Genomic DNA, 25,726 nt, shown 5'->3' on the forward strand with positions numbered 1-25,726 from the left:
TAAAATTTATTTTGAAACATCAGCCTCAACTTAATTGTGTACCTATTATAAATGTAAATCAATGTGTAACATATGAATGTGTCATCACTTTCTATCTCCGCCCAACCCTATAATTCCATATAACAACACCCACTAAATAATGGTATGTGAACATTTCATTAATCATGGACATTTGTCCGTTTCAAAATATATGCATGTCTGTTCGTGCATGTGCCCTGTTCATACCTGCAAATCTGATGGCCTGTTGCCATTAATCAACCCTGCATGTTGTTTGACTGTGTATTTCTGTTCAAATAATGCATGTGATATTGATATGCCCCTTGTTCAATGGTGTTAATATCTGGGTGTTTGTTTGATGGGAATACCAATGCATGCTGTTACAACTAATCTGAATGGAATACAATGCCACTAACCCAAACTAACATAACTACTCACAAACCTAGAACGCTTGGGAAGGCAGGTCCCAGCGGACCCACCTCTCCCACCTCAGCTGGTGACTGCACCTGGCACTAGTGCCCAGGCGGACCCCCTCCGGTGGCCCTGTGCCACCTTCGGGTGGAAGCGCTGCAGGGGATGGGGCCCGTCCCCTCTGCAAGTGTGGCGGAGGGTTCGTCCACTCACCCTCCAGCGGTGTCCGGTCTGTGGTGCGAAGGGAGATCCAAGACACTGTTCTTGGGCCCCTATGCCAGCTCGAGGCTCGTGTGGCACAGCTAACGGCCCGGCCGTTGCCCGCCTACACAGCCCCAGGACAGCCCGTCCTGGGCTGTGAAGGAACAGTGGCAACTGCCTATGGGTGGGGATATCAGTTCCACTGTTGCCATCTGTGGGCTCATGCATCTTGGAAATCCCAACCTCCGTCCCCGTCAATTGTGTAACCCCCCCACTTGTGTCATACACCGCCCCTGTATGCGTCTTGTCTGTCTTGTCTGTTAACCTACCCAACCTACCTCCCCAGCTATACCGACTTCCTTCACCTGACATACCACTCTCACCTGAAAAAAAAAAAAAAAGGGCACTCTGTACCCACAAAAAAATTACGCCCCATACATAGCTGTCCATGTCGCACACGTCTGCTTGACATTGAAACAGTTAATTACAATTGGCTCTACAACAACTATTAATGTTGTCCTGACACCTCTCTCAGGGGTGAAAGGTTTCTAATGTCTCACCAAAATACATGGAAATGCACAGCTGTTGCTGCCAAAGACATGGGCATCTATGGGCCTTACCTACATCCCTCCTGCAAATCCCACGCTTGTTTCCCTACTGTCTTACACTCTTTGTGACCCCTTTTTCACCACTTTCCTGTCACCCCTTTTTCTTTTCTTTCAAAGAAATTAGCGGGTGTGCGCTTGTGTTAGCGGAGCTCACCGCCAGTGTGCATGCGTGAGCTCCGCGCAAATGAGCGCAGACCTGGTTTAAAGTGCTTAAAAGTGCCTTTATGGCACTTTGATTGACAGGTCCTGTACTCAGTTTGAAAGTTTGCTAAGAAAAATAAATTCCCACTGTCAGTCTCGAACCCAGGACCTTGGTAACATTAGTCTGTATGACCTACCACTAAGCCATGCCTGCTTTACAAGAACACACTGCTAAAATAAATATAACATGTAATAGTAGGAATCAGTATAAAGGCAATATAGGAGATGTACTATCTAAAGCATGTCAGGTAGGGTTTTAATGGCCAAATTACTGGATTCCCATACTAGTTCAGTGTGAACAGAAACAGCCCTGCTACCTGTTAGCTTGTACATAATAATGTAAGGTAATGTACATATGTGAAGGTATGTATATCTACACATACATATATATAAATATATATTAATACATATGAAATATAGTCGTAGGTCTCAGTAGCCATACACACTCACTACAGGAAACAGTGAACATAATTGCAGCAACCTGAATCTGCAACACAGCCTGACCCCTGTGTGACCTACTTACCCTTCTAACTGCTTAAAGGTGGCCTCAGCACTTTGATTGACAAGTCCTGTACTCAGTTTGAAAGTTTGCAAAGTAAAAAAAATTCCCACTGTCAGTCTCAAACCCAGGACCTTGGTAACAGTAGTCTGTATGACCTACTACGAAGCCATGCCTGCTTTGCAAGAACACAGTGCTAAAATAAATATAACATGTAATAGTAGGAATCAGTATAAAGGCAATATAGGAGATGTACTATCCAAAGCATGTCAGGTAGAGTTTTAATGGCCAAATTACTGGATTCCCATACTAGCTCAGTGTGAACAGAAACAGCCCTGCTACCTGTTAGCTTGTACATAATAATGTAAGGTAATGTACATATGTGAAGGTATGTATATCCACACATACATATATATAAATATATATTAATACATATGAAATATAGTTGTAGGTCTCAGTAGCCATACACACTCACTACAGAAAATAGTGAAGATATATGCAGCAACCAGAATCTGCAACACAGCCTGGCTCCTGTGAGACCTACTAAGCCCTTTAACTGCTTAAAGGTGCCTCCAGCACTTTGATTGATAGGCCCTATACTCAACTCAAAAGCAGAATATGAGAATACTAGTAGGCCCTACCACAAGACCATTGTAACACTAGTCTGTATGACCTACCACTAAGCCATGACTCTCATACAGGAATATAGTGCTAAATAAGTGGAACACGTAATAGTATGAATGAAGATAAAGGCAATATAGTATGTCTACTACCCAAAGCATGTCATGCAGACTTTTATAGTCCCAATTACTGGGTTCCCATACTAGTGTAGTGTTAACAGAAACAGCCCTGCTAATTGTTAGCTTGTACCCAATAATGTCAACTAATGTACATATATGAAAGTATGTATATGTACACAGATATATATATATATATTTATATAGCAATACATATGACATATAGTTGTAGGTGTCAGTATGCATACACACTCACTATAGGGAACAGGCAAGATAAATGCAGCAACCTGAATCTACAACACAGCATGAAGCATGGTAGATGTACTAACCTTCACACTCACAAAACACTGTCAACAGCATACCAGCATGGTCCACGCCCTACAATCTGAAAGGGCAACGCCTATCTCACATACCCTTTTATAGCAGTGTTCTGAAATCACAGTGAGACATGCAATCAGTACACACCCAGCTGCATGCAATTAGCAAATGCTGCCTTACAATTGGTGCAGAGGCCATCACATGGACCTATGCAGATACCTACAAAAGCAATGAGTACCCACACTACACTCATGCAATACATTCATTGCACAAAACCGACAGAGAGAGAGAGAGAGACAGAGAGAACAAAACAGAAATAAAGACAGCCAGCAGCAAAACCAGCAGCAGCAGCAGCAAACTTCAAGCAGCACCAGTGACACACCAACAGCTGCCACAAACACAGGTAATGCAAAGTAGCAGGTTAATCCTGTGTATACTGTGACACCTCAAATGTATCATAGTTCACTATCTATAGGTATGTCCATGAGATAGGTTGTGTGTACATAGTCATGAAATATAAACATATGTAATATTGTTGTACATGTGGGCCATAACTAACACTTCCATAGCTTAGAACACAAGGCCAGTTGTGCATATGATGCAGTAGTTCCCAGGGTCAGTAGAGGTTCCTCCTCATTGGTGTGGGACCACTGTGTATGTATGGCACTGTTCAGGTACATATCCTGTAGTATGGCCAGGGATTAATATCAGTCTGTCATGTGGTGCTATGTCCTCCAGGGGTGAATGTAGCACACATCCAGGGATACCATTTCATAACAGTGATGATATGTGTTCTGCAATGATGAGGGTGGCTCTCACCTGGACATGTGAGAGGATAGGGAGGTTACAGTCATCTGGGATAACTAATAACACGTGTGTAGGACAATGCGGGGGGGTACCTGCACCTAAACTGTCTGCAACAATGTTGGCAATATCTGTGCATTTGGTGAATGTGAAGCATCTTAACACTGCAGACAACAGATGCCTTCCGTCATGTGAATCTGCCCTGTGCTGCAGTAGCCTCCTACTATTGTTATACAATATGCCTGTATCTGTAGTCCACTGGACAGGATTAATAAGTGGTGTGCAGTTGTTCTGGGTTAGATAACTGTGTGCACAGTACATGCAGTATGTGGGATGTCTGTGGTACGCATATGCAAAGGTGCTGGCGGTGTGTGTTGTGGCTTCCACTGGCCCAGTGGGCTGCATGGATAGCATCACTGTCATAACTACTGAATAACTGTGTAATAACATGCATACATAGCAAGGTAGTGTACTGTGCTTGTGGTGTTGTTCAGATATGTATATCCAGGCTGAGTAATGTGTGTCCACATCACAGGGTTGGATGGCAGCACACATCCAGTATGTATGGATGAACACCCAGAATGTGTCAGGCGTGTCACCTGTGCAGAAGTATCTGGCCATTACCTGTGCATCCCCACAACACACACACATGCAACATATGGCAGATGTACTATAGCAGTACACACATGTTCATAGGTTCATACTAGGCTATCTGCCCGAGGGCATTTACAAGCCTAGCCCATCGTTTTGTGGCTTCGCCACCCCTTTAGTATGGGGAACCATACCCATTATTTTGCTGTGCCTCTGTCGAGCAGTGACACGGAGGTAATCCCTGGGGTATATCTGCGATCTCCCATCCATTGGTCAAGATTTCTCTTGAACAAGGCTAGCGAGTGCTCTGCCTCACATATACCGTGATTTTGTTCCACAGCATAGGGAGTCTTTGGGTGATGAATCTATCCCTCCAGCATGTCCTATTAATAGCCGTGTCGAGGTTTAAGTCTCTCGCCCTTGTGGCTCTGATGGATCTAGGTTTTTTAGGTGAAGCATATTCATCAAATCTGGGTTTGACATGGCCTTGTATGTTGGGCAAAGGTCACCTCTGAGCAAGGGGTAAGCGACTGAATAGAACATACATGGACATGCTGGAGGGGCAAATTCCTAACTGAGAGGCTCCCTTCACTCTGTAATGAGCTCGAACAGTTGAGAATGAACAGTTCATAGGTTCATACTGGGCTATTTGCCCTAGGGCATTGGTAAGCCTAGTAGAATGTGTTTGTCTTTTGCCACCCAATCACAACTTATGCTGCTATGCCCTTGTCCGACTTTAGTATACTTTGCCTCTGTCTAACAGTGACATAGAAGTGATACATGGGGTACAACTATGATCTCCATCCACTCATCCAGATTCCTATGGAAGAGAGTCAATGAGGGACTCTGCCTAACCAGTAGTGTGAGCTCATTACAGAGTGAAGGGAGCCTCTCGGTTAGGAATATGCCCCTCCAGCATGTCCATGTATGTCAGTGCTGAGGTCCAGCTCTCCTGAGCATGTGGCTGTATGGGACTCTGATTGCCTGAGGTGCATCACGTTCATTACTGCTAGGTAGGACATGACTGCTTGTTAAGGGTAATGACCACCCTGCAGTGCATAGCCCCATGTGGCAAAAGCCACATCCCACCCCATCATTGTGCACACACACTAACCCCACCAACAGTAAAACACATACTTTCCATTTGCAAGATTCAAACCCATACCTAACTGTGCAATGACAGTAGAAACAGACACATTAGCAGAGTGTGCTATTTGCAGTAGTTGGAGAAATCCTTACTAATGCTGTACTTAGAGGTGCTGACATCATCTGTGTGTAGGAGGAGGGATGTGCACCCTGTAGTGTGTTCTCCCAGTTGGCAAAAGGCAGTTAACCCTCCCAGCATAGTGCACACACATAAACCACACTCATACTAACACACATACATTCCCTTTGCAGGATTCAAACCCCTACCTAACTACGTTATGACACTGAAGAAAGACGCATCAGCAGAGCGCGCTATGCAAATGATTTGAGGACTTTACTACAGGTGATATAGTTATACAGTCCTGACATCATCACTGTTTCAAAAGGGGGATCTGCATCCTGTACCATACTGTCACGGTTGCTAATAGGGACATTTCCCACACACACACATCGATGTGTTGGTGGTTTGCATATGTGGGGATCCAGAACTCCAGTGTGATTAGTATATGGTTTGATTGCAACAATGAGGGATATACTCCCAGTGGTGAGCAGTTTGTACTCATGTTTGTAAAGATCAGCTCTACTATATCTGCCCCTCTTGTGGGAAGGTTGGTTACCTGTTCCATAGCCAAAGAATGTCCGATCAATGGGAACCTTAGAGCTTGGGTATTGTGGCTTGTGTAATGTTCACAGTCTATGTTTGGGTAGCTGGCATCACCCAGTATGATGGTGTTTGCAGAGTAATCTAAACTCTCCTGTGTCAGCATGAAGGCTGTGTGGGACACCTGAGTTTGAGAGGGTGCTGTAAGAGCTCCTCTGTGTCTCTTTCCATGTGGTCCGGGGAGGTACGTCCCAACAGGTAGCTGACTGTGACCCTCCCCTTGCTCTGTCTGGAGGGCGGCACGTCTGTCAACAGCTCATGTCAAGCAAGTGCACACCCCTCATAAATGATGTGGAAACCTTCAAAGGCCCAAGGCCTGTTGAAAATATGGACCAGACTGCAGATACCTGTATAGAGTCATTCTGTGGACACATTCAGGAATGCATGGATCATGAAGCCACATATGAAATCATGACCCAATTCTCCAAAGGCAGATGTCCTGGGCGCCGGACACCAGCCATAAACACACTATACAATAGAAGGATGGCACCACTACATGATACAACAACCTCCCAAAATGTGAAGGCACCACTGATGAGTATTGGATGACAACTACAGGCACCCATATGATTGTCTAAGGCCATCTTTGAGAGAGGATTCCACAAGCCACTGAGGATAATCACAAGGCTGCCTTTAGTTATGTTAGTAACCTGAGTGGTACTACCCAGATATGCTCAGAGGTAATACAATATGTCACACAAAATATAAAACACACAGACATTGCCATCATCCTAGTGGACAGGTTCAATGCTGCCTTCTCTCCCCACCACACCAAAAGGGAATATATGTCTCGCAGCACAGTGCTTCCCCCCCTGACATCACAGATGCTCAGGTAAGAGATGCCCTTCCCAAAGCAATAAACACTGCATCAATGGGACCAGACAGTGTCCCAGGCTGTGTCCTACATGAACCACAAGAAGAGCTACACCCAGACATAACACCACTGTTCAATCCCAGCTTTAATACACGATATGTGGCCAGAGAGTGGCATACAGCAACAGTGGTCCCTCAACATGCAGGTGGTGCTGTCACGGATCCTGGACACTACTCGCCCCATATGTCTGACTAGCTTTGTCTGCAAAGCTATGGCAAGGATCATCATGAACCTCACATATCTAGATATTGTGGACCTACAGACATGTCACCATACACAGTTTGGCTTTGTCAATGGCAAATCCTGCCTATCAAACCTGTTTGCTTTGTTTGAAACAGTCACCAAGGCCACTGTCAAGGGGTAGGAGGTCCACACAGCCTACCTGGACCTTGCATAAGCCTTGGATACCCCACTTGTGCATTCTAGGGAAGCTCACCAATGCACATAATAACCCCTATGTCACTATGGGTATTGCACAGTGGCTCAAGGGCAGAACACACATGGTAGAATTGCTGGAGCCATGTCAGCCTCCAACCTGGTACAAGTGGTGTCCCACAAGGCACAGCCCTAGGAGCTGTCATGTTCATTATATATTTGTCATAGGTACAGGCCATCATGGAAGTACTGTGGCTCAGCAAGTCGCAGGTGACTGCAGACCGAACACCATAATCAACTCAACAGCTAACACACGCATCCTCCAAATGGGACTCTTGCAAACACACGACTTGTGCCACAGCCATGGCCTCAACGTGAATGACAGAAAGAGTATAGTCATCCCCTTTGTCAAACACTAAGTGACCACAATGTACCACATATGTGTTAATCCAGTAAGTGCAGACCAAGGAATTATGGACCTTGGGGTACGCAGGTTGATAGCATTCTACCATTTGACAACAACATGGACAAAGTGGTTAGGTAAGCATGTTATATGGGCCACATCATCATGGGATCCACATGTAGGCCAGGGGAGGACATTGTGCCCTTTACTCATCCCTCATCATGCCCATAATTGACTATGATGAACCTGTCGGCATGCACCTTACCAGACACCTGCAGCAACTGGGGCTACCACATATGTACCTCAACAAGGGGATCAAAGTGCTCAAACAGATGCCACATACTGACTGGTTAAAGTAGCAGCAGCTCTACTCAGTGACATACTGCCTCTTCATAGGCAATCTGTGCCTGACATAGAAGGCCAGGTCATACCCTCACGTAATGGCCATGCTGCATCTCAGAATATCCAGATCCCACCAGGATACACACTGGAAATACTTGAACCTCAGGAGTGATATACATAGGACATGGTGGAGGGGCACATTCACAACTCAGAGGCTCCCTTCATTCCTGATTATTATCCCAATAGAGGTTAGGCAGACTGACTTAGTGACTATCTTCAAGAGCGATATTAATGACTGGATGTGACATTGTAGGGTTACCCTGGGTATCACTTATGTGTCACTGTGAGAAAGAGGCACAGTATACTAACCTTGGAAAAGGGCATAGCAAGACAGATTCACAATGCATGTTGAAAGGCACGCACATTCTGGCTAGGTGGATACATGCCCTGGGCAGATATCCCTGTACGAACCTATGGACCTATGTCTCTTTTCACCATTGGCCCTATGTGCTGTCAATCACCAATGTAATCTCAATACTGCGGTAGCATGTGCAAAGGTCAGTTGTCAGTCACCTCTATGGTACAGTTGTGGAATATGTGTGTCATGTAGTAATGTCACAGCTGCCACATGTACACAGTCAACCCTATCCCTACCCATTGATGTACATCACATGTATGAGATGGAAACACATGGCCAAACTGTAACAACAACATACAAGTCAGTCAGATGCATGGACACATGACTCAGTCATTGTCCATGCCACCACAGCTGATGTGGGATGTCACTCACTGGGATACGTGATAGGGAACATGGAAGGGATCACTGAGCAAGTGACACAGGCTGGTAGACCCTGACCTTGGTTGGCATCAGACCCTCACCAGGGATTCCGACAAATTAATGAATGCTAATGAATAAGTGTAGCTACAACACCCTAGCTGAATGGTTCTTAGCATGCAGTCACTGCATTGCTATGGAATACTGTCTTACCACTCCCACAACAGGTGAGAACATGCAGCTCCTGTACATTAACAACATGTAGACTTTATGCCCCAGACCAGGTGTGCATCCCTCACTACTAGGCTGATAGCATCTACATCTCACACTGTATATACACATCCCACATGCAGCATCTGCACAGAAGACCACGGTCATAATGTTACCCTGTGCAAATACCATGTATTCACATGTGGCAGGCATCACACATGGTAACTATTGAAAGTCACAGGTACATATGTGTATTTGGCACACACATACAGCATGTGTTCATTGCCATAACCGGTGTAATCAATGTCATGCATTATTGTGAGGGACAACCCACACACATGGGCATTCTGTGTGTGCACAACACACATGGCATGTCTGTAATCAAAAGCCATACATAATTGTGATATCATTTAGAAAGGGGTATGTGCATCCTGTAGTGTGTTTTCACAGTTGCCAAAAGGGATATATCAATCATACACACTTACCACCCTTCACACACACTTGCCACCTGCTGGATTCAAACCCCTACCTAACTAAGTTATGACACTACAGACGGACGCATTAGCACAGCGCGCTATTCAGATTACTGAAAGAATCCTTTTCTCCAATATACTTATAGGGTGCTGACATCATCAGAGTCTAGAAAGTGGAATGATCATCCTGTGGTGTGTTTTCCCAGTTGCCAAAAGGGATGTTTCTTTCATACACACTTACCCCCTTTCACACACACTTGCCATCTGCTGGATTCCATCCCCCAACCTAACTATGTTATGACACTAGAGACGGACGCATTAGCGCAGCGCGCTATTTGCATTACTGGGGAATTTCCTTTCCCCTGATATACTTATAGGGTGCTGACATCATCAGAGTTTAGAAAGTGGAATGATCATCCTGTGGTGTGTTTTCCCAGTTGCCAAAAGGGATGTTTCTTTCATACACACTTACCCCCCTTCACACACACTTGCCACCTGCTGGATTCAAACCCCCACCTAACTATGTTAAGACACTATAGACGGACGCATTAGCGCAGCGCGCTATTCGCATTACTGGGGAATTTCCTTTCCCCTGATATACTTATAGGGTGCTGACATCATCAGAGTTTAGAAAGTGGAATGATCATCCTGTGGTGTGTTTTCCCAGTTGCCAAAAGGGATGTATTTTCCATACACACTTACCCCCCTTCACACACACTTGCCACCTGCTGGATTCAAACCCCTACCTAACTATGTTATGACACTAGAGACGGACGCATTAGCACAGCGCGCTATTCGCATTACTGGGGAATTTCCTTTCCCCTGATATACTTATAGGGTGCTGACATCATCAGAGTTTAGAAAGTAGAATGATCATCCTGTGGTGTGTTTTCCCAGTTGCCAAAAGGGATGTTTCTTTCATACACACTTACTCCCCTTCACACACACTTGCCACCTGTTGGATTCAAACCCCTACCTAACTATGTTATGACACTAGAGATGGACGCATTAGCACAGCGCGCTATTCACATTACTGGGAATTTCCTTTCCCTGATATACTTATAGGGTGCTGACATCATCAGAGTTTAGAAAGTGGAATGATCATCCTGTGGTGTGTTTTCCCAGTTGCCAAAAGGGATGTTTCTTTCATACACACTTACCCTCCTTCACACACACTTGCCACCTGCTGGATTCAAACCCCTACCTAACTATGTTATGACACTAGAGACAGACGCATTAGCACAGCGCGCTATTCGGATTACTGAGAGAATCCTTTTCTCCAATATACTTATAGGGTGCTTACATGATCAGTGTCTAGAAAGGGGATGAGCATCCTCTGGTGTGTTTTCACATTTGCTAGGGGTAACATTTGGACCAAGTGTGTGAGCATGCCCAGTTCAGCCTTCCCGTGGCATGTTGTGTGAAAGATGTCTCATTTATCTAAGTGTGTGAGCATGCCCAGTGTGGGCTTTACATATGTTGAACTCTGCAGCCCATCACATTTGTGGATGAGTGTGACCTTCAACAAATACCTGAAGTTTATGGTTGTGTGTTCTGTGCCATGTTGTGTAGTTACTGTCCAATGCTTTTGTGTGAACAAAACAGGGAGTATACTGTGCCTGCAGGTTTTGCATGGGATACTTTGCACACAATTGTCAACATCCGTTCATACTGACCTAACACTGTAGCACTGTCTAGTGTAGTGTTTCAGTACTTTCACTGTGGTGGTCAGTATCCTGGGCTTTAGTCCTATCACTGCTTTACATTTCCATAGTGTGCACAACAGCCTGGTTAGGGTCCAGTTGTGCACATCTGCACAAAGGCAGTGCCTCTACAGACCCTGTTAATTGCTGCCCCATAAGCTTAACAAGTGTAGTCTGCAAATCTATGGAGAGGATCATAATTGAGCTCATAAACAAAGATATAGGGGACATGCAGACATTGTACCCATCCCATTTTGGCTTGGTCAGGGGCAGATCATGCCTTTTGTACTGGGTTGACATCTTCAAATTGGTCACTTAGGCCATTGTTGGGGAAAGGCAGTCCATACAGCCTACCTTGGCCTTGCAAACACTTTCAACACAATACCCCACTCAGGTATTGTGGAAAACCTAACAACTGAAATGTAAACCCATATGTCACAAGATGGGTTGCAAACTGGCTTAAGGACGGGACCCACAGGGTTAGAGTTGCTGGCACTATGTTAGACTCCAGGCTGGTCACAGGTGGTGTCACACAGGGCTCAGTCCTTGGCCCCCATTGTTTGTCATGTACTTCCCAGAAGTACAGGCCAACATGGGAGGACTTTGGATGACAATGTTAGCAGATGACTGCACACTGGGCACCATAGTGGACAGTGCATCACACACAGATATCCTTCAGAAGGGACTCACAGTAACTGATAGCTGGTGCCAGGGCCATGGCCTGAAGTCAGAGTGCACAACATGTGTAGACATACCCTTCAGGAAAAGCAAGGTGACCCCAAGCTACCATATAGGTGGCAATCCTCTAAGCACAGAGGAGGTTATCATGGACCTGGGGACCCAGGTTAACAGTCGCCATTCTTCTGAGACTCACATTGCTAAAGTGGCTAGGAAGACCTTCTACATTGCCCACCTGATCAGGCTGGGATTCACATCCAGATCTAGTGGGTCATTGTTCCCTGTACTCTTCACTTATCAGACCGGTGATCGAGTCGAATGCCCTATTCTGGCTGTATCTCACACAACATCTGCAGCAATTGGAGACACCCTGACTGTCCCCACCTAAAGGATCAAGGAACCCCAACAGCTGTCATATGCTGCCAGATTGACGACACTCACACTCTATTCACTCACATACCGTCTGCTTAGAGGTGACATGTGCCTGACATGCAAGGCCATGTCCAAACAGAGATTAATGGGCATGCTCCACCTCAGACTCAGAAGATCCACCTGAACCACTAGTGCAGGTGACTTACACCTTAGCAGGGATGTATGTTGGACATGTTGGAGGGATGGAGTTATCACCGGAGACTCCTATGCTGTGGAATACAATCCTGGTCCATTTGAGGCAGAGCACCTTGCTGGCTGTGTTCAAGAGGTATCTTGACCTAATGCTAGTCGGAGAATGTGTTTGTCCATCAACACATTGTAAGCGTAGTTCGACATGTCATATGTCTTGTTTAGTATACTGTGCCTCTGTCTACCTGTGACATAACATTGATACCCAGGGTAAACCTCCCATCTCCCATCCACTCATTAGGATTCCTGTTGAGGGGACTCAACCAGTGTCTCTATGGACAACCTGTACTGGTAGTTTACTCATGTGTGGGGTGGCTTCTGTGTTTTGGATAATGCAGTACAGCCTGTCCTATATATGTCAGTGCTGGGGTTCAGGTCCCTCATGTGCATAGCTCCCTGCCATTCAGATTGTACAAGGTGCAGCATGTGCATTGATTCCAGCTTGGACATGGCTTTCTACATCAGGCACAGCTTGCATCTGGGTGGACAGCATGGCAGTGTGTGGAGCTGCACTCTGTTTAATCAGACTACACATTACATGTGTTCCAGCTCTGTCATACTCCTGGTGAGGTACTGTTGTGGACTTTACAGGTGCTGGATGTGTGTGCATGAGGTACACCCACAGGGCTGTTGTGGTAATTTCTAATGCTGATGAAAGATAACTGCAGAACCAGAATGACCTCCCTTAGCTAGATGTCAGACAGCATGGACCATACAATCACAACTGAAAACAGGACCCTCTCCACAAAGGGAAAGTGTCCTGTCTGGTGGACCCCAGCCATAAACAAAATGTATGACAGATGAGGGTTACTAATGCAAGACAGAGCTACATCTCCAAAAGGGAAGACAGCTGTGATCAGCACTAGTAGAAAGCTACATTATCTCATAAAGACATGCAAGGTCAACTTCGGGACATAAATCACCAAAGACAATGAAGGTAACCACACTGCTTTCTTCAGTTATGTCAGACACCTGGTTGTGAACCCTCAGATATGCTCAGAGTTGGTACACAACAACATATATTCCAGTGACCTGACAGATATTGGCAACATTCCGGCGGACAGCTTCAGTGCGATTTACCCCTCCCTCACCCCCAAAACAAGATAGTTATCACTGCTGTATGTAACCTCACTGTCATCTTGGATGTCCATGTGAGAGCCACACTCAGCAAAGACAAGTACACAGCATCCATGGGACCTGCTGGTATCTCCAGTTGCATGCTATGTGAACTCCAGAAGGGGCTGGACCCATATATACAACTGCTATTTAACCTTAGTCTTGCTACAGGATATGTACCTGAACATTGGCATACGGCAACAGTGGTCCCACTCCACAAGGGGGATGCCTCTACAGACCATGGCAACTACCACCACACAGGCTTAACCAGCCTTGTCTGCAAAGATATGGGAGGAGTCATGGAGCTCTTACACAGACACATTACTGACCTACGGACCCTTGTTCCCACCTAGTTCAGCTTTGTACAGGGCAGATCCTGCCTTTTGCACCTTTGCACCCGAAAAGTACCTACCATGAAGATCAGGGTTCTTCAACACATGTCATATGCTTCCAGAATAGAGGAAGTCCAGCTTTGTTCAGTGTCATACCGCATACTTACAGGTGACCTATGCCTGACATACAAGACCATGTCCAATCAGGATTTGGTGGACATACTCCACTGCAAGCAATCCAAATCCACCAGAGCCATGAGAGCTGAGTATTTGAACCTCAGCACATACATGTATAGGACATGCTGGAGGGACAGAGTCATAACTCAGAGGCATCTCACACTCTAGCAGAGTATCCCAGTTCATGTTTGACAGAGTCCCTCACTGACTCTCTTCAGGAGACATCTGGACAACTGCATATGAGACAGAGGCACAGACTAGACAGAGACACAGTCATGTTATTCAATTACGTAAGGGGTCATAATGTGTCACTACTAAGTCAGAGGCACAATATTCAGAATCTATTCTGTACACTTATTACCACTATAAGGGGTGGCAATAGCCACATCACTATGGCTAGGCTTATACATGCACTAGGGCAGATAGCCTAGTAGTACACTATGACACTATGAAACACCGTGTATGTGTAGCTATTGTCAATCAAACAGTATGATGTGGCTTGGGGGCTTGATATCTCCCTGTATTCCAACATTGTTTTGTCTATTCCTTCTAGCATGTCTAGGGATCAGTTGCTAGTGTCCTCTCCTGCTCAGCTGGTGAACCTGGGAATATTGAGGCACTGTTACAGTTGCCTCATGTACACTGACAACCCTCTCCTTCTGCCATAAAACACACATACATGTGAGAGATGCAACTATATAGCCAAAGTGGAGGCTGAGCTCTCTCAACATAGGACTAGCAAGACCAGAGAGAGGGTGAAGGTAACCACACACACATCTTTAATCCAGTCTCACATGGCACTGTCACAACTTAAGATCATACACATAGACACACAGAGACACTCGGAGGCTCTGATCAGAAGTCTACCAGAATGGCGGTGGCCACCACAGCAGACACTCACACAACTGCCTCCACATGGCACAGCACATGCAACACATTGACCACAGAGTTGGTGTGCCAAACAGTCACAGCCCTTAAGGCCAAACACAATGCCGGACACACTTGTCATAGGTGACTCCATAGTCAGACACACTGATGTCCCACTCACCAGATCAGGTACAGAGGAGGTCACAGTAAGCTGCATATCGGGCACTGGAATCCACCACATAATGCAGGCACTCAGGTCACTAAACTGCAAATACAGGTCTGACCCAGTCATAATCCATGCTGGTGTGAACGGCCTGAGATGTACCTCCCTGAACTACATGGAAAGAGACATAGAGGATCCCTCTGATTATGTAGGCCAGGCAGGTATGACCCTGACCTTCGGCAGTATCCTACCTTCACCAAGTATGATGCCACATAAACAGAGACAAGATGATCAGCTGTAGTATTTTGCTTAGACTATGGTGTCATTCTAAGGGGGTCCAATGTCTGTCTGCCTGGGATGACATGCTGGACAGGCCACGGTGATTTGCAAGGGACGGCTTGCACCTGTCACCCTGGGCTTCCGGATTTCAGATGATGCTCTTGCCACCCCATTGTGCCTTTTTATGCAAGACTCAGATTCTACACCTACCACCCTAGAACACAGTAAAGGAAAGACACTAAGGGTAATGCTGCTCAATGCCCAAGGTCTCAACCTCAAGCTGCACACACTCTATGCCCTTCTCAGTATGTAGCACATTGATGTCTGTGCTGTGCCTGAAACCTGATTCACAGCTTCTGACAGCAGCCCGGCACTATCGGGTGTTACCTCATATCATGCATTCCGGCACCAGCATCCCGACAACACCAAGAAGGATGGTGGGTGTCCATATTCATCAAGGACAGCCTCACCTCATGGTTGGTGGCAACACACGATGCATCAGAGACCATCCAGGTGCCAGTGACCGTAGGCAAGACTGCTCTGCAGTTTGTAGCATGTTACATGCCACCCGCTCAAACTCAGGTACCTCACACAGCTATCCTGCAAACACTGAAGGGGATAAATGTATCTCAAAACACCATCCTACTGGGTGATTCCAACTATCCACATATAGACTGGGATCACTAATCATGCCACAACACTCTAACACAAAGGTTCCAAGAGTTCATACACTGAAATGCCATGGAACAACTGGTCCCAATCCCCTCAAGTGGAGGCAACATACTAGAACACATCATCACGAACATGGGGTCACACTGTTCAACACCAGACATATACCCATCATTGGTGAGATCAGATCATGGACTATTCTCAGTGGGAGTCCACATCCCACCCACACCCCAGATGGGAAATGAAACGGTGAAGACCTTCTCAAATGCCGACTTCACATTTCTGAGGACTGGTGTGGTCTCTTTCAAGGCCCCCAGGCCAGCAGACACCATTACCCAAGCCACTGTATCACTTAGAAATGCCTTCTACCAGCACCTCCAGGACTGCATGGTTCAGGCAATCCCAAATAATAATGACTCTTTGTACCACAGGCAAGCATCCAGTCTGGTGGACCCTAGCCATAAACAAGCTATACAACACAAGGAAGGAGCTACTACAAGATAGAGCGTAATCCGTAGGGGAAGGCACCCTGCTCATTGTGAGTAAAACATTGGGTTCCCCATACAATCATCCGAGGCATGTTTTGAGAGTAAACCCACTCAGGACTCAGGGACAATCATGAGGCCTTTTTACCTATGTTTGAAACCTGGGAGGAAACTCCCAGATATGCTCAGACTTAGTTCAGAATAATGTTGATATCACTGCACCTACAGACATTGGCAACATACTGACTGACAGGTTCAGTGCAGATTTTCTCCCCTCCCCAACTGGGGGTATGTACACCAGAGGATTGTAGCCCCAAACATCTCCACTGCTGGGGTGGGAACTGCTCAATCCAAGGCAGAAAACACTTTATCCATGGGACCAGATGGTGTCCCCAGTTGTGTGCTCCATGAACTCAATGAGTAATTACACCCACAGTTAGGGCAGCTGTTTAATCTTAGCCTCACCTCAGGATATGTTCCCAAGGAGTGGCATACAGCAATGGTGGACCCACTTCACAAAGGAGGTGCCTCCACCAACCCCAGAAACTACCATCCCATCAGCTTGACAAGCCTGTTCTGCTAAGCTATGGAGAGGATCATAATGGGAATTCTAAATGAAGACATAGGGGACTTGCAGACATTGGATCCAATCCAGTTTGGCTTTGTCAAGGGCAGATCATGCCTTTTAAACTTGGTTGACTTTTTCAAAACACTCACCCAGGCCATTGACGTGGGCAAGGCAGTCCACACAGCCTACCTTGACCTGGCAAAGGCTTTCGACACAATACCCCACTCAGGTATCATTGAAAACATCACCAGCTTAATTGTGAACCCATACATCACAGCATGGGTTGCAAATTGGCTAAGTGACGGAACACACAGGGTCAAAGTTGCTGGTGCCAGTTCACACTCCAGAGCTGTCACAAGTGGTGTCCCACAGGGCTCAGTCCTGGGCCCACATTTGTTCAGTATCTACTTTTCAGAAGTACGAGCAAACACAGGGGGATTATGGCTGACAAAGTTTGAAGATGACTGCAAACTGGGAAGCATAGCTGGAAACCCATCTGACACAGACATCCTTCAGAAGGGTTTCATAGACACAGATAACTGGTGCCACGGCCATGGCCTTACATTAAACACTAAACAATGCATAGCCATACCCTTCAGGAAGAACAAGGTTACCACTACTTCCCATCTAGGTGGCAATCCTCTAAGCACAACGTAGGTTATCAGGGACCTGGGCACCCAGGTTGACAGTGACCTTTTGCTTGACACTCACATTGCCAGGGTAGTTTGGAATACCTTCTACATTGGCCACCTCATCATGCAGTGATTCACATCTAGATCAAGGGAGGTCATCGTTCCCCTGTACTCATCACACCAATGATTGCATACACTGCCCCATTCAGATTGGATGGGCCCACAAATTCCTCGACAGGAGGTGAAAGGGTCTCAAACATATTTCTTATGCTGCCCGACTGAAGGAATTCCAGCTGTATTCAGTCACTTACTGACTGCTCAGAGGTGATCTGTGCCTGACATACAAGGCTATGTCCAACCCAGACTTTATGAACATGCTTCACCTCAAGACCTCGACATCCATCAGAACTACAAGGGCAGGAGACCTAAACCTCAACACAGATATTAATAGGATGTGCTGGAGGGACAGATCCATCACCCAGAGAGTCCATATGCTGTGGAACAACATCCTGGTACATGTGGGGCTGAGCACCTCACTGGCTTTGTTCAAGTGAGATCTTGACCAATGGATGGGAGATTGCAGGTATACCCCAGGGATAACCTCAGTATCACTGCTTGACAGAGGCACAGCAAAATAATGGGCATATCCATCAACTTGCAGGGGTGGCAGACGCCACAAAACTCTGGCCTAGGCTTATTAATGCCCTAGGGCAGATAGCCTAGTATGAACCTATGGACATAGGCCTGGGGCAGTTCCTGCTATTAGGACAGTGGTCTGCAGCAGGCTATATGGTAGTAGTCGGTTTTAGCCATTGTTTTGACCATGGCTATTCCATGTTGCTTCTTGTTGTGGTACAAACATGGGTGTGTGGTTATCCATGCTATTTATTGCTAGACACCCTCATTTTGTATCTTGTTCCATGTTTTTGCACATGTACATCACTGTATGATGTGCAGCTGTTTCCACAGGGTCATATGCGTGGATATGGATGTTAGTTGGGGTCCTCAGGTGTGCATATTGTACATGATATTACATTACTTAACACATGGCATTCATGCCTCAGGTGGTGCTGCAGGGCCACCTCTGTCGGATACACATACTACACTCCCTGTACATTTGGAAGCAGGTTGTGTCATGTTAGGCATCCCTGTTACTGTATGAGTGAGTCAGAGCGGGTATCAGTCCCAGTGTTTCTACTGACCAAGCGTATGTGCTATGCGTTGCCTCTTTGCCAAGGCCAAGGCATACTGGGCACACCTCCTTCTGCCTACTGGGACAAGGTCAGGTTGTTCCTCCTCCGAGTCACCCCCTGCCTGTGGTGGCCTTGGCAATGGTGGGGGGATGTTTGGCCCAGCCCTGTGCTGGTCCTGCTGCAGCTGTTTCCGCAGGATCATATTATGTAGCATAGCACATATCATGATCATTTGGGTACATGTAGTTGGTGTGTACTGCAAAGCTCCACCAGATGTGTCCAGACACCGAACTGTGACTTGAGCAGCCCAAACACACACTCTATGATATTACGTGTTTGTGCGTGTGCCTCATTATGGCGTTCCTGTTCAGGTGTGTGTGCATTTCTGATGGGTGTCATCAGCCACAGCTCAAGTGCATAACCTGCATCCCCCACTAGGTGTCCGTGTGGGAAGTCCCCATTGGCAAATGATTGGTACAGCTGCGTCAGATGCCAGATGTGGGAATCGTGGTAGCTCCCAGGGCAGCCAGCACACATTCATTATTATGCCCTGGGCATCACACACGACCTGGCAGTTGATGGAGGGGTATCCCTTGCGGTTAATGTAGACTCTACCCCGCTCACCGGCTGGTGCTTTGATGCGTATGTGCGTGCAGTCTATTGCACCCAGCACCTCAGGGTATCCCGCTATTTGCTGGAAGAGACGATATTGCTGGCCACAACTTCACGGTCATTAGGGACATATATATGATCACTGACATGTGGTGACATGGCATCCAGGAACTGGTGCAGTACCCTGGAGGCTGATGCCTGTGATATCCCCATCATATCACCAGTTGGTCTCTGGAAGGTACCTGTTGCTAGTATTCTTAGGCCAACAAATACCTTGGTTTCCACTGGGATGGGTTCCCCTCTGTTGGTTCTGTGTGTGAGGTGTGGCCTGCACAGCTCAACAATCTGCTGCAGGAGCTCTCTGTCCACTCTATAGCTCTACTATCTCCAGCTCATGTAACCCATGGTAGGTGACCCTGGGCCTGTATACTCTTCTCCTTCTCCTCACTCTGGGTTGTCTGTCAGCATCTGCATTGTCACCACCCTCAGCAATTTGCCTATGCCTGATTATAATAGCCATGGCAGCCCCTAGCATTTCTGCTCTGAGTTCAGCTTTATTTCAGTTTTCAATTCTGATAGCTTAGCTTCTGGCAGTATCTCTTGTGAGAAACAGCCTTCACTGCTCTTTGTTGTGTTTTAAGTGCTGGGCTGAGCTTCTAGTCTGCCTGTGTAATTGCCTGCTTGTAATTGTTTCCACCAATTAACTCCAGCAGTATTCCCTGGCAGTTTCCCTGTATTTTGGTTGTTTCCTGTTTCCTCTCTGTTTCCTGAGGGGGAGCAATGTGCACAGCAGCTTAAACACGCTCACAGTCACTTAAACGCGCACACACATCCCTACACAGTGTTACACGTGCGCACACATCCTTACACGGTGTTAGCTAGGCTGATTCATGCTAAAACGCGCGCACACTGCCTTACATACGCGCCGCCAAGCAAACGTTGTAAACAGTTTGCAACACGCTCCCACATGTTGAACCTGCCATACACACGTGCACACGCGCGCATACATGTATATCAAGAAACTTTGAGTGTAGGGATAGCGTATACCCTCAATTTCTTGACTTTACTAGTGTTCTGTTGGGACACACCTCCCCCCCTGATGTCTGTCTGTCATCTGTTACCTTACATTGCCCTCCAATCTGGGACATTTCTTTCTATCCTTCCCCTCCGTGATGTCACCTACCTCTTACTCTGTTCCTCCCCCTTCTCTAACTCTTACACTACTCAGAAAATGCTCATTACCTATGTGGCAGTGTGATTCAGTATTGTAACCCTCATTTACATAGGATTGCCTAGTAATGCTTAGTTACATATCTTACACGGAGCTTCCCCCCCTTGACAACCACTAAACGGAGGCCATATTGTTTTAGTCTGCAAGTCCCTCCATTGACATTCCATGTAATACATAAATCCCACAATTGTGGGCTTATAAGCTTCGGTTTTCAGTTTTAGGTAGCGCACCCCGTTTGCGGGTGTGCGCTGCAGTTAAACACAATAATCCCGTGAAAAAAAAAAAAAGTTAAATAACTTATTTTTGCAACACTTTTTCATGCCAATGGCCACATATTTGGCCATTGGCATGCTTAATGACACATATGCACCCTTTATTTGGAGCTGACATAGCTCCGTTTTTGATTTTGCAGAAATGTACTCAGTTGTCAGCTGAGTACATTTCTGCAGCTAACACGTCCATTACACGGACTGGTTTCTGCTTCGTGGATCGCTCAAATACCTCATTTGCATATCTTGGAGCTGCAAATGAGGTATTGAGCATTTCACCAGTCCGTAAGAGACGTGTTAGCTGTCTCTTACACGGAGGTTTGGGCTGTACCTGAATCGGGAGGCTTACACGGAGGCTTACACTACTCTTGAACTCCGTGTAAGCCTTCCTGAATCTAGCCCAACATCTTATCATTTCAAACCAGTATTACATTTGTTTCTATTAAACTTAAGTAAGGAGGAAATGGCTTACTGCATCATTTTAGAGGCAGCTGAATATGTCTAAGTCAGAAAAGCAAGTTCTTGTGTCAAAGCTTCAGACTTGTTTCAGAAAGACCTTGTTAACAGCAGATAACCCCTACACACTAAATATTAAATGGTCTTTATCTCCTACAATTTATGATCACTTTCTAATAATTCTAAAATTAAGTATCATATGCAACATCATACACACTGTTATTGAACTTTTAAGTAAAGCAAATGCCGTAGATGTAGTATATATTAGGAAGAATCAGGATACTGCTAAAAGCAAAAAAATACATGAATTTGGAAACTCAGATCATATTTGTGTGTCGTAGTAATTCATTACAGCTGAGTACACCTCCAGGCATTTCTTCAGTGACTTTCTACTGAGCTTCTAGGAGTCAAATAATGCTTGTTCATATTTGGACTAATAATTCCAAAAACATGCTAAATACAATGTATCAAAATATTTTATCTTGAAGCATACATGATGTTAAACTCAATTGTACTGATATTTGACCTCTGTCAATGAGTATTTGTTAGAATTGTAAGGTGAAAAATTAATTTATAAAGGCTGAAGCCACACCCACTGGGAGTTAGAGGTACATACTCAAAACAGGAGGGAATAAGTTAACTATTGAGAAATGATAAAGTGAAAACATTTTACCAAGCATATTATGGAATTATAAAAGAACTGGAGAGAATACATACAGAATAAGAAACCTGGGAAATGTTGGATTTTATTTCATTACATTAGCGGACCGGAGTTCTGCTGTGGCAACCCCTAACCGGGAAATGCCAAAAGACAAACAACTTTATAAACATTCAGATAACCAGTCACATATCAGCAAGTGTTACTAAAATTCCTAACTTCCTAACAAAAATTAAAAAAATACCCTCCATGGTTGGTGCAGATTGTTATACAAGTGTTATTAAAAAAAAAAAACAGTCACGGCTATTTACAAGAAGTTCCAGAACACAAATAATTGAGTTCAATACTTATGAAGCCAGATTCATGAATGCTTACACTAAGTGTACGCTATTCCAAGTGAATAGACAACAGAAGTAAAACTCCCACCTTCTTTCTCCTAATTTTAGCTTTTCTGCTGATTTTCTTGAAGCCTTAAATATTAAGGGGGATTCATAAAGGTTACCACAAAGTGCAGCCTTTCTTAGTGACTAGACAACACGAAAAATGTGCTAGGGATTTTCTTGAAAACAGAACATGTAATCTTAGGGTACAAAAAGAAAAGAGTGGTAACACCCACCAGGGCAGAATCGAGTAAAAAACTTTGGTACCACAAAGTCCAGTAGCCAAACCACGAAGGTGACACACAACAGGATTTTATTAGAACAGGCAAAGGTAGCAAATAAAGTACAAACTGACTAAGCAATATAGAATGCTTTCGCCAAACATTTAGGCATCTTCAGAGTCATAACACAAACAGACATCTCTCAACATTTTAAATACCCCACTTCACTTTACAATTGGTTGAAACAAACCCCTCCCACTCAAAAATACATTTTTATATATATATTGTGTGAGACAGTCAATATTTAAGTAAAAAACATTGTTTTATACAAAGGTTTCTTTGATTAAAAACTCCTCGATACTTAATTTTTATTCTAATAAATATATAAAACTGAAACACAATAATTACATTCACTTTGTTATAATTAATAAATTCATAAATTCAAAATTTCCAAAGTTAACAACTCAAACACTTAAAAACTTTAATGAATAAAAAATAAAAAGAATGAAATAAAAAATAATGAAAAATATATATGTATGTTGTATAATATCCCTTTAAAATTGGATTGAATTATATCTGCTGGGATCTTAGTTTTAAAATAGGCTTGATGGAGATGTGGTCATTCAGCCCTGGGGGTCTACAGGCAAACTCTCAGGTATCCTCTTATGAGGCTTTGAATTTGTATTTTTTACTGCACGGATCATGTGATTACCATATTAAAGCATCCTGCTTACAGACCCATCAACCAACCCCTTATTCTGTTTATATATGCATACATCCTATTTTCTTTCTATGAAACCGGCCTACTGGAAGTCTAATCTGAATATTTGATAAATGCTTTCTAATTACATCATTACTTTTGTATTTATCATATACTCTGTTATTAATGACAATTCCTAGAGTACCTTTATTTCTTTAACCAGGTGACAAGCATCTTGAGGGCAGTCATTGAATTACTCTGAGTGCAATTACATCATTACTTTTGTATTTATCATATACTCTGTTATTAATGACAATTCCTAGAGTACCTTTATTTCTTTAACCAGGTGACAAGCATCTTGAGGGCAGTCATTCAATTACTCTGAGTGTCTCTGTGTAAGCTACTGCTAATAACATTTTGTTTACCAAAACTACTATCCACTGATAAATTGATTCATATCCTGTTTATTAGATTTCTTTGCTTACAAAAGTTGTTCCAATCTGCCACACAATGACATGTGACTATATTACATATTTTAGTATGACATTCTAGTAAACAAACGGGATACAGTAAATCCTGTTTTCTATCCTATTCATAGTTAGAACTGCATACAAACCTACACATATTCTTCTGCCTAGTTTTGACTTTCTTTGTATGCATACCTTACAAGTTCCACGCAGCATCTAACTAGATTTGGAAACTCAAAGATGAATACTCATTGCCCCAATCTATACTTGTCACCCCTGTAGCTTTTGTTTGGTGTCCTACCTTTTATCTCTCCTACCCCCTTACTTTAGGCAAATAAGGATTAGCTTTCTATGGGGTCTCTTTCCCTTAGTTCTTTCTTTTCTACCCTCTTGACCATGATGATGGATAATGACTTTCCTCCTCTTCCTCATACTACATACATTTTGTTTCAAGATCTCAGATTCCTTCTGTTTCTTCTTTGGGCACCACCCAGTTTTTGTTCATCATTACAACAATCTCTTTTAGCCTTTACAAATTCATCGTCCTCACCTAATACCAATTAAGGATCCTAATCTCATCTCATCATTACTAATACACTATTATACTACATGATTAAGGGATTACATTGATTTCAAAACAGTGACTGCTAGCTGCCAGTACATTCTGCTCTGTCAGAAACTCAGCGGGTGTCACCCACCCTCTCCATATGCCGTTGTCCCTCTCCATGTCATATGCACCTTAAGATCAGCAAATTCCACATTATTTATCCTCTTAACATAATTTCTTTTTCTTCTACCACTACAGACTTTTCCTTTCTCTTCTTACTTCCATAAAAACATTAAAATAAAATGTCCTATTTGGCTTAGGGCACTCTCCTGTCTCTTTTGTTTTTCTTTCTCTTCCCCACCCAAAATCATTTTGCTTCCACTGCTTCCTATTACTACAGTCTCTATTCACCCAATCTTCTGTCTTCCACTGCTACCTATAAACTATCACTCTCTACCTTTCTGACAGTCCTGCAATATGGTTATCATTTCCTATTTTCCTCTCTTCTGTTTTGCCTAACAACATTGCAAGACACATTAGCTACACTTTGCATATATTAAATGAAGGTACCCTGAACATTGGAATCTCCAGTTACTTTCCATCTTAGTTATACAATTAAAGCAAAAACACTGTATGTAACCTTAGTCCTACTAATGTAAGCAACTGAATTTAGATCATCATGTTATAGACATATGTTTGAAGAATGAGTCAAACATCACAATTCATTTATCCCAATTTTAAGCCTGTAGAGAAGAACACATGCTATATTTGACAGCAATTACCAAGTCTTGATTCATACTTAATTCAGTAACCTTTTTGAGTTACAGGTCAGATATAGTTGATTATGTAGTTTCATTGTAGTCACTTACAATAAATGAATTTCTGCAGGATGATCATTCATCAAATCCCAATTAAAGCAGTTAAAGCTGTATCAGTGTAATGTCTGCAGAATTCAAAGTATGCGGCCAATCAAGTTGGGCCTTACTTTGGATACTGAGTGTAAGAAGCAGGGAATGAGACAGATATCTTATGCAGTGTGATTATATTAAGGCATGGAACTAACTTTCCACTTTGGT

The sequence above is a fragment of the Protopterus annectens genome, chromosome 8.part1, assembly GCF_019279795.1.
Source record: "Protopterus annectens isolate FY-2018-M chromosome 8.part1, PAN1.0, whole genome shotgun sequence".
In the NCBI taxonomy this organism is placed as follows: Eukaryota; Metazoa; Chordata; order Ceratodontiformes; family Protopteridae; genus Protopterus; species Protopterus annectens.